This window comes from Lichenostomus cassidix, chromosome 9, assembly GCF_008360975.1.
Source record: "Lichenostomus cassidix isolate B80296 chromosome 9, HeHo_3.0, whole genome shotgun sequence".
Classification (NCBI taxonomy): domain Eukaryota; kingdom Metazoa; phylum Chordata; class Aves; order Passeriformes; family Meliphagidae; genus Lichenostomus; species Lichenostomus cassidix.
In genome coordinates, this window is record NC_139490.1 from 15,987,438 (window position 1) to 16,000,918 (window position 13,481).

The following is a 13,481-nucleotide window of genomic DNA, read 5'->3' on the forward strand; positions in this document are numbered from 1 at the left end:
TAGAAACTTTTGTTTTCAAAGTTTATCTCCATTAATAATACTTCAATTTAAGGTTTCAGAAATGCTCTTATTTTTGAAAGACTTTCAAAATGCTCCATTGAGTAAGTTTGTTTTTCTACACTATTTTTTTAACTCTTTCCTCTTCAGACACAGTTTTTTGGGGTTTTTTTACATCTGCAACATATGTTGTTAAACGGACACACCTTAGCTGAGAGCACATAGCTACAAAATCCTCTGCACTCTGAACTGAATATGGACAGATCTAAACCAAAATAAGTGAGATGCAACAAGAAATGTGCAAAAACTCCCCAACTCTGTGTTCTCCTGGCAAGTGCAGACAACAGTAGTAAAAACTGTTTCCCTAGGAGACTTCATTACCACTGATATTCCAAGCAAAAGACACCAAGATGATTATTACATATACCCCTCTATGAATTCTAAACCCAAAGTACACACACACAATTATGTGTATATAACACTGGTTTTTAGACAAGAAGACACCTTAAAAGTTCTCTAACTTACCTTACTCCCAGTCTTGGAAATACTCTAGGACAAGTCTCCTTTGTACTTGGTTCTTAGTCAACAACTGCTGCCCTCCCTAAACGAGAAAAGAAAAATATCTTAGTAGTGAGAGGAAAATTTTTAATTTATGACATTTTAGAGAAGCACCTCTGGCATATCACTCTAAATTATACCACAAAACTTTCCTAGCTCTCCTCACCTCCAAAGCACCAACATTGGCTGCACTCTCCCACCAAGCCAAATGCAGCCCCAGGGCTTCTCAGGGCTCCTTTTGTGCAGTGCCTGGTGAAGGCAACAGTCCCAGAGCAGCTGAACCTCGTTGTCCTTAACAAGACTAACTGCCAGAACAGCTGACCCTCGTTGTCCTTAACAGGACTAACTCCAGGTTTCCAAAGTGGACCCAGGTGCTGAGGTTGGCACTTTTATCACAGCTGCATGCAGTTAATTTAGTGACAAGCTGTGGATGTAACTCAGAGAAATGTTGCACCTGATGAAAAGCTTTTCACTTCATCACAGACAAAGCTGACTTTAACATTGATACATTCAGTTAAACTTGAGAGACTGTTTTATCTGGCAGAACATTTTACAGGTGTAACATTTTACACTGTAATCCAGCAGGATTGCATGACTCATTTAATAATTACTGAGAGGTCTTTTAACAGGCCCAAACAAGGACCCAGGAAACAAATACCTTCCAAGAGACTTCTTACTCACCTGGTAAGGGTTATATACTGGAGTGAGGAGTGGCTGACCATGAGCAGAAACACCTGGCAAATGCCAGTACAAGGTTTCTGCAGAGCCAAATTAGAGACATAAACAATTAAAGTTAACTCCATTATGTTTGCTGTTCAGAAAAAAATCATATGGTAAAAATTTGGAGTAAGAAGAGGCGATAAGAATGATACTATTTGCACTTGTTAGGTATACTTTGGATATTCACATAGTCATATGCAGAAGTTAAGAAATCATTGGAATATGCATGTTGCTGTTTCTAGTAGGTTTTGATTAAACTATTAGCACTTTTAAGAGGAAGGTGCTTCAAGTCATGCTGTAAAACAATGTCTGGTGTCAAGGAAAGGGGAAAAAATACTCCAAACCTATGCAAAAGGTATGCAAGCAGCTAAGGAGTGTTCTACCAAACCTCTCTAGGTTCCTATTGCTCAATAACCTCATTCTATCAGTTACAGTTTCTGTCACCCTTCAGGGTCATTGTCATAGGCCAAACATAACAGTGAGAAATAAATCCTGGATTTAGGAGGATAGAAACACACACTCTCCCTCATTTTAGGATGGGCCACCTCTGACTTGTTCCACCTTAGGTTTGTGATGAAGCAATCCAGACTAGTTTAGCTTCTGCTACATGTTGAAGGCTCAACGTTATAGAGCCAGCATTTGTAGGAAGAGGTAATAGCCTTGATTAGAAAAACAGGAAAAAAAGAGATGGGAAAAAGCAAAGTAGCTGGTAGGCACTGAGCCTATCAGCCCATGGTAGGCCATGTAGAACACAATTTCAGATATGAAGGCAGGCTGAGTGCCTGAAAGTGTATCTTTTTCCCACAATATCAATCTAATAAAAACTACTATTCTGCCAACAGATCTTGCCTGCCTTATACTCTTAGACTATCAGGGCTTCAGAAATCTTCTTACAAACATCTGGGAGCTACTGCTGGCAGGGATGGGTGAGTTCCAGCAATGCTGCTCCCTGCCAGGCCACCCTCTCATTCCCCAGCCAAAAATAAAAAGATGTGCTCCCTGGAAGAGTGCTCTGAAGGGAGGCTGGCCATCGTGTTCACCACAATTAAAGAGCAGGCTTGTAAAAAGTATGCTTGGGAATTATAAAAGAACAACCTTGCTACTTCTGTGTCTCTAGTTCAAAGATGCCAATCCTGCCTCCCTTCGCTGGAATAAGGCTGATTTAGACCACAAGATACAGATTGTTACAGAAAAATTGCCAGCTTCAGGACAAGGGAACAACAAAATATTTTATTTAAAGAGCCAGGTAGAGCTTTGAGAAAAATGAATCAACCTTTTCCATTCATCCCTGACCTTTCACAGTGTGTGAAAAGTCAATCAATTAAAGAAAACAAAAACTTAAAAAGCAAAAAAAAACCAAACTTTTTTTTTTTTTTTTTTTTTTTTTACTATACACCACAGCTGGATTTACTAAAATTATAGTTGAGACCTCTGGAAAATTGCTAGGGTGATAAAACAGCTTGTATCATAACCACCACTTTCATTCTGCTATGTGGTTTAAAAACACATCTGATTTACTCTCTAGCATTTTTCTTGTCTGAAATATGTAACTGTACAATCCTTAGTGGTTAAAACTACAGCTGAGTCATTCTCCTCTGCCACTGTTGACTTATCCTTCAGGAAGCTCCACCACACAGTCTGGAGTGTGATTGGACATGCTTTGGCTTCTGCACAACCATCCTATGGAAGGAGACAGTGAATATCCCCAAAGCTTGAAACCATACAGGGAGTTCTGTGGAACCTAGAGACTAGAAAGAGCTACAAAATGCATGCAACAAGTGTCTAAACACAGTAACAGGAAATGCAGCAAAGTACTCTGCAGACTCTTCCCATCTTGCCCAGAGACTGATCTGGACAAGAGGCTGCTCCCTGCACACCTCAGCTTCTCAATTCCAGGCTCTCATTGAGAGAGGATTCACTGGCTGATTATTCATATGGGAAGGAAGAACAGATGCAAGAGACCAAGACTGGGAGGAATCAGAGGTTAAGACAAGGTCAAGGGAGAGTGTGAAATGGGTTAGGGAAATGTGGAGAGGCAGAAAATCTGCCAAATAAAACCACTATAACAAGAACACTTAATTGTCTTCCACACTGCTTCCTGTTGCTTCCCCTGTTACTGTCAACACAAGATATAAATTTGCCAGTGATGTGGGAAGTACACCCCAATAGATTCACGAGGTTTTCATTGCGTGCCACCTGTGAATGAAAGTCCTGATTTTCTCCTATGAGTAGGAATTTCTCCCTTCCCCAGGAATTTTTACCAGTTAGTCCCAAAACTCAGCATCCCCTCTCATTAACTTTTTGGTACTAATTGGTTTATCATGGGAGAAGATGCTAAACAGGTGGTAAAAGCAGTCAGGCAAAATAAAACAAACAAATAAAAGGAAATATTTATTTAAAACCCTATGATAAAGCCTGTGCTTTGGCTTTCACATCCCCAGAGTAATCATAGCAGATCTTACTGAAAGAAGTTCAGATATGATACAGTCTTAAAAAATCAGAGACAAAAAAAATCAGCAGGCTGTGTTCTCAGCTCATAAAAACACTACATTAAATGTATTTACTACAGCCCTCAAGGGTGCATAGTAAAAAGGTATATTTTTTACTGCACAAGACCTATCCCAAGTCTATTTCATTTCACTTGGGAGTCTGGATTTCCCCGGATTTAAGTGACTTCCTTCTGATCTGTGCTAAATGAAAGAGGGAGTTAGATAGAGCCTTTGCAAAAGAACAAGCTAGGTTTACTTATTTAGTAGCAGGTTCTCACTGCATAGTGGGATCTTAGAGTGCACATGGGTAGACATTTTGTGGCTGGGAAAAGCTGCTCTCAGCAGGTGGATGTAGCTGATTCCAGGGGGTCCTTGGCAGGCAACATTCATATAACACAGGAAAGGAAAGAAGCCCATGACCCTGGGCTGGCAGCACTAATGGCCAGGGTTTAAATGCAATTTAAACACAGCATCTTTTCCTGGGCCAAAATTGTGCAGAAGGGACTTGGAGAAATTTTTCACTTCATGGCTGTCCCTTGAACAATACAAGAGACAGAAAATATAACCACAAAGAACTGGTCCAAAATAATGCCTTAAACATCAGTCATCTCCAAACACAAAGCCCAACATTTATCACAATGTAACTCTGCTGATCCTTTGTTAGCATAAAATTCAGAAGATGAAGTAAAATCTTTCCTAAGTAAACTTGTATCAACCATTTATCACCAATCATTCATTTCCAAGTGCAGGCAGAACCTGTGGTTATGTTGGATATTTTGTGGCTAACCCTGGTAAATGCTGCAGTTCTAATAGTAGGTTCCACAAACAGCACTCACAATTCTGAAAGACTTTTCCCAAATATTTTTCTAATAGCACCTTTTTTATCCTGAAGTGCATGGGTGACTGTAACAAAACTTTGCTTTTAGCTTCATGATGTGTTGGTCAAGGGCTGAGAGGAAGAGTGCAGGGGATGCTTTCACTGACAGATAACCAACCTTGCCAGGGAAGGGCTTCTCTGTCATGCTTAGATTTTTCCCCTGAAGTTTGAAAACTCTCAGAGCATGCAAGTGAAACATGAAAATGCCAAATTATTTTAAAAAAATGAATAAATAGAGTAGTTGTTTTCTAGTTTAGATGTGCATTTTAGATGTCAGCTATGAGCCCATAAGATATAATAGCAGTACTACATGCAGTCTGTTATTATTACAATCTAAAGATTGTATTGTCATGACAATATGAACGCAGCACATTTGATAAGACACAAAATCTAAATACTTTCGTTTCCTGATTTTTGAGAGCATAACAATGCATTGAAGTTTTCTTAATGCAGAATTTTTAGTTAGCATGTCCTCAATATTCTGTGAATGTAAAGTCATTCAAAAAATAAAATTGATAATATTTTAGATTCCATGAATTAAGAAATATTTAGGCTTACACAGGGAAAAGAAGTACTAACTCCTCACTTTTTCTCTTCCCTCATGTACTCCTCAAAATAGTTTGTTAACAGCACATATAAGATTAGTCATTTATGATAGAACTAACCCAGCCTTGATAAAAGATGAAGTGTAGCACAAGGAAAAACATTCACTTAGTCCCTAAGGAACTGAAGGGTTTCATCTACAAGAAAGTTTTGTCAGGGAAAAACCGAACTCTATTTTCTTTGTTGTGGTTCATATTCAGTTTCATTCCTGTGAGCCAGGTGGTACATAAAGATGTGAAAATCAAATTTTTCAGATAAGCTGAAAAACAATAGAAATTAGGGCTCTGGCAGATGGATTATCACAAACCCAGGAAAAGGACTACTGAGAAAAAAGATTCAGAACTAAACTGCTGATTATTTTTGAGATATAATGCCAGGGTAATATTGGTATGCAACTAACCCCTGGAGCTCAGGAATCCATCTGTACTCTGGGATCAATCAGTTCTACTACAATGAAAAGCAAACTGTGGAAGGCATCCAAGGCAGCCCTCAGTTGTTACAGTTTGCTTTGACCAGATTTCAGCTCTGTACACATTGTCTGTGTGCAGCTTCTATGAAAATTTGACTGTGATATCAAATCCATCCTAACATTTCATCTGTGTGAATTGAGAGCATCCTAAAGCTTAAGCAAACAGGTGCAATGCCACCATTTCTCAGCAGTTGAGACTTTGGCTTCATAGTTCCACACATGCACAGCATGTTTAGCAAAACTATTAAGAGGAAGTGTAAACAAATGCAGTTCTTCGCCATCTTTGTACAAACACATACCTATCACAATTATATATGTATATATAAATATATACACAACTTTATTTCTGTGTGACATAATTTAAGAGCACTTCAGTTTCTGAATAAAGTCAGTACCCAGAAATCCATAAACAGCATGAGTGTTTAGCAATGACACTGAACTGCCTGGGAAAGTTCCAGATCAGCAAACCTTCTACTACCTCAATTTTTCGGTCGTTCTTGGATTGCTGGGGTCAAGGTGCTGGTTCTGTTTCACCAACTAAACACCAAAAATTAAATACGAAAATGTCTCCTAGTTTTTGTTAAGCATGGCAAAATTATTATTTTTGACTGATTCTTGAACTTAGTTACAGTTTTTGTTAGAGTAATGCAGTACTTAATTATCTGTTTGTATAGTAGATGTTGAAAATTCATTAAAAGCTACAGAAAGAGTTACGCAATAGTGAATGAAGTTTCTTCACCTTTTTCCTAATTACCTAGCAACTTCTAAAATTAAGCAGAAAATATTAAATGAGCCATGTCTTAGCTCAAAATTAATTTTTTAATGATTTTTTAAAAATTTTAAATTACAGTATCTTAAGACTCTGTTCCTAGTCATTCAGAGGAGAATTTCTATCAGATCCAGTGTTCTATGAAAATTTTAAACCACAGTAGCATAGGTAAAACGAAATAATATGGTGACTGAATTTGTGTTTAAAACATACTCATTCATTATTCCTTTTAATTGGAGATGAAAGTACTCTGCATTATAGGAATCAAATATACTCTTGAAATCTCTGCTCTCATGAATTAATCTACTACCCTTCCTCTCTTAATCACTCAGTATGCTGGAAAGAAAGAGAGAGGGGAGGTGAAATAACAAGTCTGAAAATAGGATATAATGGAAAAATACTCATACGATAAAGGAAGTATTAAAAAAAAAGGAGAATACTCCTAGTCATGGATATTTTTCACTGCAGGGACATAAAACCCTCTAACTGAAAGAGAGACTAATGTGAAGGAAGGTTGATGTTGACAAGGAAAAGGCAGTAGCATTATATCACATGTTTTGTCCTTCCTGAAGCAGTGCCTTCAATAGGTATTTTCAGAGAAGGTGTTGGTTGGCCATAGATTTCACTCAAGGTGAAGTTTTACAGTTTCTGCAAGAACACTGGGAAATATTTCCCAATGAATACATAGCCATGATTTATATAAATTTGCTTCAGGCAGAATTTACTGTTTCCAGAGAAAACTGATACAAAATGCACTGTAAAATAACTGCTTGACATGAACCTCTAATCTGACTTCCACTCAACAAAAAAAAAAGAATCATGACAACAAATCCTGTCTTCCCAAAGATGCTCACCAGCTCCAGAGTAGCTCCTTATGTGCTTCCAGTGCTTCCCAGGGAGTAGAACACCATGGTTTTGTCCACAACCTAGAGATGAGATGAGAACAATATCTAGTCACATCTTAAGTCTCCATGAAATTTAGGGAAGCCCGTGTTCCTGTTGTAGTTTCTGTTTTGAGGCATCAGCCCAAGTGTTGTTATTGAGAAAGGTGCAGAAATGTTTTTTCAGCACATAATTCCCATGAGTCAAGCACAGGCTGTCCAGTAGCCAGGCATGGACAAAGTAGTAATCAACAGGACAGCAGAGCTGTGTTGTTTTGGCATGTTTGTTTGCATTTGAAACACTTCAGGAGGAATGAAAAATTACATATTTTGGCAGGTTTAAATGAAAGTTTTCCAGGTGCTGAAAAAGTAGAATGTCATTTTGTTATATCTTTGTTACTAATGCAATCATACAAAATATTCTTCTAACTATTGAATTGTGATTTGATGGCAAGGGTAAAGAAAGTGGAAGGGTTTTGATTTGAAACAACAGGAATTAAGCAGGCTCAAGCTTAAATTTCTTACTGTTAATATTTGAAGCTATTCAATCCAAAGTAATTTTAAATTTAGTAGATGGAACTCTTTCTTTATTAGCAAAATCCAACATGATTAATCTTGGATTTAAATGCTATTTAACTCCAAAATGTTCAAAATGCTGAAGTCAAGCAATGTAACCATAGCTAATCTCAAAACAAATGAGAACATTGCAACATGGTTCAAGCCAAAGGAGGGGAATTGAATGTTAAACAACATCTGGGAGCAGAGCAGTCATTTAAAGTGGCAGTTTTGCTAAAGGATACTAGCTGGGAAAGACAAACAAACACATTCTTCTGGAACAGAACAACTGAGTTCTATGCAGTACCTGATGTGTCAAATACTGTAATTGAGGGGCAAGTGACAAAACCCCCCTCAGAGCTCTGATCTACAGTCAAACACAAATGCTGAAATGAGAATTAATATTTCTTTCAAGCTCTTAAAGACATCTTAGTGCATCATGGGCTACATAAAGCTGCAATACTCTCTCTAAAAGTGTCTGAAAACAGAATAAAGGATTGTCAGCTACACAGGTTTGTTTTTTTTCTCTCATACAACCTGGATGGAAATAGATGTGTTTCCTTTTTTCCCTGATGTAAAAAGTTACTGTTACAAAATAGCAACAAACTCTGCTGAAATGGAAATACTGCTCAGGAAATCATTATTTTACAGTCAATCGCCAAAAATTTTCATTTAAAATTGCAGGAAGATCAAACTCATACCAGCTGAGCAGGAGAGCAGGCAGATTTAGAAAAATGTGTAAGTGCAACAATTCTTTCTGAATTTCTCAAGCAAAGTCTGATCTGTTATTTGAGGTCCAAGGACTTGTTATTTATTTGGAAAGTATCAGGTGAGTATCAAATCCAAGGAATCAACATAATTAATTCCAGAATAGGGAGCAAATAAAAAAGATGAAAAAGGATCAAGGCCCTTAAATCACAATATTTTACATAAAAAGAAAAATACACATATTCATATTATTACTTTGTCATTCAGGGAGAGAAGAGCATTATTATTAAGATGGTGTGTGTTGTTATAACTATCATTGGCAGAAACATTCAGGCTGTGCCACTTACATTTTTTTACCATACCAGATGGAATGCTGGTGTCACTGTCTAGTTCTTTCCTTCTTTCATATCTTGACAGTATCTTCAGATATGATGAATGTTAAAAATACTGTTATCAGGAGGAAATGTGATTGAATACAACAAATTTCTTGTCCTCCCACCTCCAATAAGGAAATTTCTATGGAAAGAAAAGTAGGGGGTGATACATAATGAGAAAGGTGACAGAAAACAAGAGAAGATAAACCAAAGGAAAGATAAGCAGGGAGGGAGAACAGATGAAAAAAAAACAAACAGGGAGTGATCAACAAAAGTAGTTTCACTAGACAGCTGTCAGAATTTAATATGATACTGACTGTGAAGCTCCACTAGAGATTAGAGCCCTTGTAGGCAGCCTCCTTCATCCTGAAACATCAACAATCCTGTGGCCAGCACCACTGAAAACTCAGAGCTTCACCTGCATTAGGCACAGTGCTCCTTCTCACCACAAAGCACTCCTCTCGTGCTGCTCCAAAATCACCACTGCATGTTGAACAAAAATCCAGTGAATGTCTTAAGTAGAATAGTTGGGAAAACCATATCCATTCCTTCAATAGGGTATAGAGTTTTGAAAGATTTCTTCCTTCTAGGAGGGGCAAAAACTTAGAAATGTAGGTTTTTTTCCTTTATTGACAGGGAATTCTAGGGAAAAAGGGACTGTTTTGGAAGAAGGATAATGAATTTTCTCTTCCTGCTGTCTGCTTGAAAGGATCTTGGGAATTTCACAGGAATAAAATTGACCTGAACTCAGCCTAGGCTGGCAGAGAGAATCCAGGCACCCAGATATTATTACCTCCATTGACTGGCTGCTTCACTGGCAGTGAGACTGCAGGGTACTCAGCATCTTCACCTCCCAGTAAGATATTTAGAGGAAAAGAGCTTCTCAGTTTCATTTTCTCTCCTCAGGCAAAGTTTTCCTGAGGGGGAAATATTTTCTTTCCTGTAAAATTTTCGCATGGAAAAATAGGTTATTTCATCCAAAAAAGGCATTTCATTTCAGAGAATTTGCATGAAGGAAAAGAACCATATGATTTTATCATCTGATGAAATTGATTTCACAGTAAATTGTTTTAAAAGATTTGTTGGGAACAGAGTATTAATTCTTGAGAAATCACTTCACTGCCTTTCTATTTAGACCTTCATACTTTATGTTTTTAGCAAAAACTAACCTCTTCCAAAGTAGTAACTCTTAAAAGTAAGTTTTCCCTTTGACTTTTGAAGTTGCTGTTCTTTGCCATCTCTAATGCTTCTTCCAATGCCCCAATATATTGGGATATTCTAGATGTCCTCAAGTTCATATGGTGAAATGCTCCCAGTGTCTTAAAATGCAGAGAAGTTTAGACTGTCCCTTGTGATTCCTGGGAAAGGTTCAAGTCATCAACTGGCAGATTCAGTTACTGAGCACGCAGAGTCAGCAAAATCTCACATCGCAGGCATGACACAAGAACTGGGAAGGACAAAGTAACTTAAGATTAGATGGGACCTCCACTCTTCAGAGGTTCACACGGTACAAGAAGCAGCATAACCACATAAACCCCTTGTGCCCTCTTCACATCACGTGGTGAATCAAGTTCAACATCCTTTTAACTTTAATAACTCTGCATTCTTGCTCCATCTTACCAAACTGATCTTTTAATCTCCATGAGCCAAACTGAAGGCTTTGTTCTCACAAAACACATCGCTTCCCAAAACCTGCCTGGAACCTCAGGGGTCCAGACTATTTTTTGAGATTCCCTGGTTTTTACTGCAGTGATTTTCCCTGCACACTCAAGAATTACAATGTCATAACCATTCACACCTGAAACAAGCTTTGTGTCAGTTTTGGTTTGGGCCATTATTATTCCTTCAGTCTCTCTTAGACCTGTTCTTGGAGAGGAAAGAGATGAACAGAAGAAGCACAGTGCTGCCTTGTGAGAATCCTGGCAGAGAGGCGTGAGTCAAAGTCCTGATAACTAGAAACTCAGAGCTATAATGATCCTCAAGGTACTTTAAAGGCTTAACTAACAATGCTTTTAAATATCAGCTTCTTTCAAAGTTGAGTCATAGATCTCTGTCAAAATGTGTATCTGGAAAATCTGAACAACTGCATGATACATTTGGAAGCTGAAGTGTGCTTTATGGAGGAAACATCATTCTCTGATGTAAGGGGCATTGCAGACCCAGCGCAGGTACTGCAGACAGGACCAGCTCAGCCTGTTCCAGTCAAAAATAATTGCTCACACACTATGTTCAGGAATGATTTGTAAAAGCCATGCAATAAATGGGGTGACCATGAGTGTAGATCATTGGAATGTGATGCCAAGTGACTGTTGCTAGATCTGATACAATTTATGACCCACTTAACCTGTCTCAGACCCAGAGGCCTGCAAGCTCTCTGAGGTGCTGGTTTCTGCACAGCTCAGAGCTGCATGACTTTTTGCAATTGCACAGTGGATGACAAGTATTTGCTCCTGTACACAGCAGCAGCTGCACCCCTTTTCTTGCTCACATACACTTGGGGTCAACATACAGCAAGCAACCTAGTATTCAAATACAGAGTTTTCCAGACATAAGAACCAGGGGATGTGTAATGCAAATAAAACCAGGCAACAGTATTTTGCTTCATTATAGATTCCCCTCCCTTCAAACTTCAATTGTACTTCTGTTATTTCAATTTCTTTTTCCTTGCATTTCTGTTTTTTAGTGTTTGGAGATACTGTGTGTATCTTTCATTTTAATTACAGTTTTAAGGTACTTGTTAACCTACAATTAGCACAGTGTGAAGCTGAAGGGCTGCATTGGTGGGGCCCAGAATAACCTTGTAATTTTCTCCTTATTCTCAGCTTTCTAAGCTCTAAAGCTCCAGATTGTTTGATTCCCATTTGGATTTTTAGCCCATCGTGAACTTGACACAGTTGCTAAGATACATATCAGTCTGCACCATGTTGATACAATATTATTTAAACACTTTAAAGGGCAGCCTAACAGTTCTCTGTAAACACAAAACTCCACCATAAACTGTTCTCTGCAGAAGCAAGCAGCCTGACACAAAAATTAAACCCAGGATATTTTGGAGATTACTGTGGAAGCCTCTATGAACATCTGCCCACCACCAGCAAAGCACCCCGCAGTTTTGTGGCCACCCTGGTCCAGCTTCCATGGATACACAGGCATACAATGTATATTCAATGTATACCCAGCCCCCCTGCCTCAGCTCCCTGTCATGTCCTGCTGCTCTGCTGCTGTTTCTGCCACAAGTCTGCAGGGAATTTGAGCTGATGTTTGTAGCCCAGGACCAGCAGTTGTTTCCAGGCCTGCCTCAGTAACCTGGCCAAAACCCATCTGACCATGAGCCCTGCTCACGACCCAAGGCCTTGCTGCACTGCAGAATGGTTAAATAATAAACAAACAAACAAATAAATAAATAAATGTCGGCACCTTTACAAGGAAGGGCCAGAGAGTCAGCAGAAGAATACCGGGAGATAACACAGGCCAAACCCACAGGGCCGCTCGCCTAACTGATGTTTGTATTCCACGGTGCTTTGTTAGCTTGGACAACAACTGTCTGGAAAAAGGTTTAAAGGCTTGCTCAGGTGATGCTGGGAAGCCTTCCCTGAAGCACCAAGGAGCTCTTTCACAGAGCTAAGCCTCGATGACACTGTTTTCTCAGAGGTGTCTGGTGCTGGGCCTGGTGAGCCGTGCGTCCCTCAGGGCATGGCGCAGGCCGCGGTGTGACACTGAGTGTCCATCAGTGTGTGACAGACCTGCACAGACCGACAAACCACAGCACAGCATCACTGCAACAGCTGCATTAAACAGCTGAGCCACAACCTGACAGCACACATTGTCAGAAAAGATACCAGTTTAAAAATTTTGTATAGCTTTAGTCAAAGAGTTCTGCTTATCTTTACCCGGGAAAAAAGGCATCTTAGGTTTCTTCCAGGGCATTGTTCTACCAGGTGAGGCCTGGTGGACTCGGCATATCAACAGACTGGAGTAACCCAAAGATAAAGGCAATCAGCAGGGCATCAGTGGCTATCTACAAACCCCAGACCACCTCCAGCAGGGCTGAAGACATCCTGGCCCGGAAAAAAGACTGATAAGAAAAACTGAAGAATGAAGAATCTAGTCAGCATCAGAGGCGAGAAGATTCAGACCCAATGACAGACTGAATACTGGGGGTTTGCTCAACTTCAGACCAATGAACACTGACCCAATGCTTGTCTATGTATTTTTACCATATAAAATATCTGAAGAATTCAGTAAAAGTCATATATCATGGAATGATTCTCTCTGCACACCCAGGCTATGTGTGGATGAGATGATTTCTGTGGTACATCCTGGCCAGATAATAAAGTAATGCCTTGACTCTCTAACATTATAAGTGTTGTCGGAGGGTTTTTGTTTTTCCCACAGATTCAGTGACAACATGACCATTTCCAACTCTCTGAAGCTACAGAGTAATATATTCTGCACAATTTCCCTATCCCAAGCTCCAGGGA

General features: G+C 39.2%; 1 long non-coding RNA gene across 1 annotated transcript; it reads right to left on the reverse strand.

Moving 5' to 3' along the window:
• Nucleotides 1-520: 520 nt before the first annotated feature.
• On the reverse strand, nucleotides 521-12,720 carry LOC146433361 (uncharacterized). Its single transcript, XR_014854076.1, has 3 exons — nucleotides 12,418-12,720; nucleotides 7,337-7,408; nucleotides 521-598 (listed from the first exon to the last, which is right to left on the reverse strand). It is a non-coding gene; the product is annotated as an uncharacterized LOC146433361 (long non-coding RNA).
• Between the last annotated feature and the right edge of the window lie 761 nt (nucleotides 12,721-13,481).